Genomic DNA, 5,787 nt, shown 5'->3' on the forward strand with positions numbered 1-5,787 from the left:
ATGTCACGACACTGATATGCATGGCGTGTCACGACATTTAACTTGATATACATGACGTGTTACAACTTTTACTTGATATGCATGGCGTGTAACAACATTTATTTCTTTTTTCAGTATTCCTTGTTTCCACATTATGGGTTAACTCACTCGTGCATGTGTTCCATGTTTTGCAGGTGCAGTCCAGTCAGTATGATGATCTTGATTGTTTGCCTCTTGTGCCGAGGGAGAAGTGGGCATTCATTGTCGCTATCAACACCAACTGTAAGTGGTCGCAACTGCATTACATCAATAAGACTTTTTAAGAAAAAGAGGAGTACGATGCAGTGAAGTGTAAATGTTTCGAAATACTGTTGGACGTATATCCACAAGGCTACTTCAGTGTTGGTCTCTTGCATTACATCATGATTCGTCGAATCAATGAGATAGAGGCCATGAAGCACGAGCTATGGTTTGCCATTTGCAAGACCAAAGGGCGGATATCAAAGTTGGAGTTTTGCCTTATCACGAGATTGAAGTTTGGTCCAATGCCCGATGTGTTCATACGACCATACGAGGTTGTTGCGGACGAAATTTATGCCAGTACTAGAATGGCAGCAGAGCATTAAGCTATAGGAGTTGCTTGATACTTTTCGCGGAGGTAACTTTCAGCGACTGGGTGACTCAACCAAGATGGCACTTGTCTTGATCGCGAATAACATTTTATTCGGACAAGACTACCGTAGACTAGTGATGCCTTGGCTATTGTCATTGGTGGAGAACATCGACGCTTGGAATGCCTTCCCATAGGGTCATTATGTTTAAAAGCTAATCGAGGACTACCTTTTGAAGGGGTTTGAAGTGCCTGACTCAAACTCGCAGAAGGCTACTCCTTTAAGGTACAACATTTAAGGATTCGCGTGAGTGATACAGGTACTATCACTAAACATTTATCCGTTTCGTTTTGACATAAAAATTTATGGTTGCACTCGTTTATCATTTATAGTATGATAATGTTACATTTGACTTGTAGTTCTAGGCAATGGAGGCAATTTCGGCCTTTCAAAAAATACTTGCCCCCTCTAGTCCGAAGGACGTCTAGCCACGTATGTGCAGATGGAAATGTAATCAGAAGTCGAAAGACTTCTACAAAACAATTGAGAAGTTGGAGTCATCTGAGCAAGTGAGTGAACAGCTACTAATTTCTGTTGTGCATTTATGTAATAATTTTGCCTAAAATTTAATCACAATCCTTATTTTGCAGTTGTGGGCAGTCAAGACCTTGGAGCCCACCTTGGATGAGGCTAGCCGGGAGTATTTTGTGGACATTGATGTCTCGTTATCTGAGGGCCACCAGTACGTGCCAATAGGGCACTTGGAGGATCAGACAAACTAGGGCTTAGGTGCTCGGGAATATAGGAGAAAATTAAAAGAGAATAGAGCCACTAGTGGCATCAAGCGGAGGCGCACCGTCGCTGCTTTAGTAGATGAGCTGTCAAGCCCTAAGTTGATGGAGGAAGGGGACAACCATGGCAATGGCAGTGAACAGCCAGTAAGGACGGTTGTAACGGTTTGTGTTCAACAATTCCATAAGTGATTATTGAATAACATATCTGTGTTTGCAGTTGGACCATGTGACGAGAGCTCCTCAATCATCGATAGGTCCTCCTCAGACGCACACTACTAACGAGCCGTTGGTAAGATCGATTGTAATGGTTTGTGTTCAACATTTCTGCATATGTTTATCGAGTAACACAGTAATTTCTGTCATTGCAGTTGAGGGAGGCGACTGCAGCTCCTCAACCACTTATCGATCCAGCTCAACCGCACAGTGGTAAATAGCCGTCGGTATGCATTTTAAAGTTGTAACGGTTAATGTTCAACAATTCCTTATATGATTATTGAATAACATAGTAATATTTGTTATTACAGTTGACCCATCTGACAAGAGTCAATGACGGAGTAGTCACGAAGCATCAGCTGCGACGGATCATGCACTGACATAAAAAAGACTTGTCAGAGCTGAAGGCTTCGATTTAGTCAATAACTCTGGCCATGCAGACGTTTGAGGACCGTGTCATTGCTCGTATTCTAGAGGGCCTGAAATCACAAGTAAAATATTCTATCTTCGCTTATATTTTGGTTGTTTATGTTTAGTAGGTGTAGTTCTATTTTTTGTTCTCGGTTTATGGTATTTTATGAGATAACGGATTTTCCCATTTGTCTCGTTCTGTAGGGCAGTTCTTCATCTCACGATGTTGGTGAGGACGACAATGATGCTGATGATAGGTCACACTCACGATGATGTTGTTGGCTTTGACGGAGATGATGCTATGGCAGGGGATGTGACCCTTCAATTAGATGATGCTGAATGAGTCCATGTTCCTTAAGTTGATTCGGTTATCGATGCATCTGCGAGAAGGGAGAGGGACTTTCACTCACTCGTGGTTGAAAGAGCCCATGTTCCTAAGGCTGATTCGGTTATCGATGCGTTTGCGAAAGGGGAGGGAGACCTTCAGTCGCTCGTGGTTGAAGGACAACATCTTCTTGAGTCCTATGCAGTAGTCAAGGCAGTAGAAGTAGGGGATGGGAACCTTGCATCACTTCAGGTTGAAGGGGACCATCTTCCTCAAATCACTCTTGAAGCCAGCGGGACACGGTTGTTGTCAGCAGAATCTGATGTCCATCATCGTGTAGCATAAATTTCAGACCCAACTGAGCAAGCACTTGTTAAATTGGTGAGCAAATACATGTCAAGCTCGTACGTCAACCCCTCAGTGAGTCGTCGGGATATGAAGGATGCACTGGTGCAAGCATGCGAAGCTTTCAAGAAAGACGAGTGTGTGAGGTAAGCTCATAAATAACATTGCAAATATTATTTTTTAATGAAACATTAATCCACAAGGCTTTTGAAATTCATTCTGTTACATATGCAAGCGTGACGTCTAGATTTTAAGGGATCAAGGTGCTAAAATTTTTACAATATTAGAGGATCCCAAAGAAGAAATGAGTAATGAACATATAGATGTATACCTCAGCGTACTCTGTAAGTGGATGATAGAGCCAAAGTTGAAGCTGTACACTACCCGTGCATGCGTGGTTGACACGTTATTCTTCTTAAGTTTATCTAAAAATTTTTCAATTCTGAAAATACTAAGTTTTTTATTGCATTAAGTGTAAGCTAATGTATACATGTTTCACAGGACACCATCCATCTGCTACACACCGTATTTCCAACTGAAGATGCCTGATCCACTATGGAAATTTCGGATGAGTTGCGGGGGTACGTGAAGGGTGAAAGGCAGACATACCGCAAAAAATGGGAAGATGTCGATTTCATCCTCGCACCTTGCAATGTGGGTGGGCATTGGGTGGTAGCGAAGATCGACTTGGTGAGGTGGACGATCAAGGTGGTGGACTCCGCAAGAACTTTGGATGCTAAGGATAACGGAGTGCGTGTGGCTCAGATGACACCTCTTACGACTATTATGCCAATCATCTGCCACCAAGCCAGATATTTCAACAAAACACGTCGGAAGATACGGGATTTGACGTCGATGCCATTGGATATCCGTTTGCCAAAAGCTAAAGTGCATCGGCAGAACAATAGTGTCAATTGCGGTTTGTTCATGATAGGGTACATTGACGATATGTTGCAATCGGAAAATATCAGAGTTAAGCAGAATATGATTGCAAATATGTGTCGCCAATACGTTCTAGAAATTTTTTCCAACAATTGTGAGAGCGAACCCTGAACATATAGACCATTGTATGTACATCATTTTTTTGTATATAAAATTAATTTTATTAATTTTAATATTCGTACATTTTATACGTTACATTCCCATTTCTTCTTCTTTATCAATTAAACATAAAATCAAGCTGAAAAGTGAAAAGCTCAAAATAGAGAGATAAACTTCATACTAAAAAAATCTAAAAAATCCAAATGCTAAAATTTTATTAATTTTGTGCCGTGTCACCCGCAAGATTGCAACAAGTCAACGTGTCACGTCAGAAGTCTGCATGTACTCAGCATGTCACTACGATTGGCCCCTGCCGTGTCACCCCACAAGACTATAACAAGTCAGCATGTCACGTCAGAAGTCTGCATGCACTCAACGTGTCACCACAATTGGCCCCTGCCGTGTCACCCCACAAGACTGTAACAAGTCAGCGTGTCACGTCAGAAGTTTGCATTCACTTAGCGTGTCACCACGATTGGCCCCTGTCGTGTCACCCCACAAGACTACAACAAGTCAACGTGTCACACCATAAGTCTGCATGCACTCAGTGTGTCACTACAAGCATTTGCTCCCACTCAGCGTGTCACCACAATATGTCATTCACATATACCAATTACAGCTTAATCTCAACCCCCACACAAGATGATTAAAACTGCCACGTGGTATTTCTTTTATTAACTAAGCATAATTTAGATGAATTAATTTAATTACACGTGTTCTTTTTCTTTGTCTATATCTTCAAGGATAATTAATCTCTTTTGTTTGATTTTCTATATTTACATGTCATGGAACTCATATTATTAACAAATGGAATAATTTTAAATTAATAAATAAATTTCCTTTTTTTATATAATGAGTATTTTTTATATTAAATATATAAATCTATAACAAATAATATTAAAGTTTATCCAATTGTTCATTAACATGAAATTCTATTAAAAGTACAATAATCAAAATAAATTATAAAATACAACAAATCCTATTGAATTTATAAATAAAAACTCTACTCTATTTTATTAATATATTTTTTAAATTAAAAATATAAATTCATGACATATAAATTATATAAATATAAATAAAAGTGCTTAGCCAATGAGATTCTTGAAACTCTACTTATTTTCATTTTTAAAATCGAAAAATATTTGGCAAGGTTCGAAAAGGAAAATTGAACTTTGAGAATTTTTAATATTGAGTATGGATAAGCATCTAAGAGCCGGAATCACTCAAATAACAATTAATATATCAGGTTATATTATTTTTCTTATAACAGGTGTTACTTTTTTTAAACTTTCCTTAGATATCTAAAATAAAGTAATAATTACACTTGAGGTGGATGAAGTGAATAACAAGCAAGAAGAAAAACAGAGGTAGAGAGTATTGACAAAATTTAATTACTCATGAAATAGAAAGGAATTTGATTGTAAGAACATAAAAGGTTAAATCAAATGAAATAGAAAGGAATTAAATCAAATAATTAATTGTTTAATACAAGTGGTAATAAAATGTGAGAAATGAGGTAATAGTATAGGGACTTTGCAAGTCTATTCAGTATTCAAAATTATGGACAAAATGAAATGAATACTCAAATAATATATTTACAAAATTAAAAAAAAATAAAGACTCATCTACAAGAAGAAACTAACTAACACTAAAAAATATGAATGAATGTAAGATATTGCAAGAGGAAATTGTGAGAAAGGTATTGCACATGGGTTACACATTTAGTTAGGTGGACAAGCTATCTTCATCCACAACACACCCTACATTTTCAGACATTGTCCTTCGTTTTGGACAGTTGTTGCCTGTGTGATTAGTTTGTCTACAACTTGAACATGTTTTGGGTTAGTGCACTCGTGGAGGCACCAATTGACTTGGAGATGGTGTCAGATTTGTGGATGGAACTGCAAATGGGGATGGGCAATTATGTCTATTATGCCCGTACCTCTTGCATTGCGAACATCTTCGTGCTTGATTACCTTCACCAGCCGATGCAATCCTTCTCCTCTTAGGTCTTCCCGTTTGGCTTCGCCAAGGTAGTGGCAAGATGATAATTTGTTTCACATGAGGG

The sequence above is a fragment of the Theobroma cacao genome, chromosome 1 (assembly GCF_053813885.1).
Source record: "Theobroma cacao isolate CCN51 chromosome 1, ASM5381388v1, whole genome shotgun sequence".
NCBI classification, from domain to species: domain Eukaryota; kingdom Viridiplantae; phylum Streptophyta; class Magnoliopsida; order Malvales; family Malvaceae; genus Theobroma; species Theobroma cacao.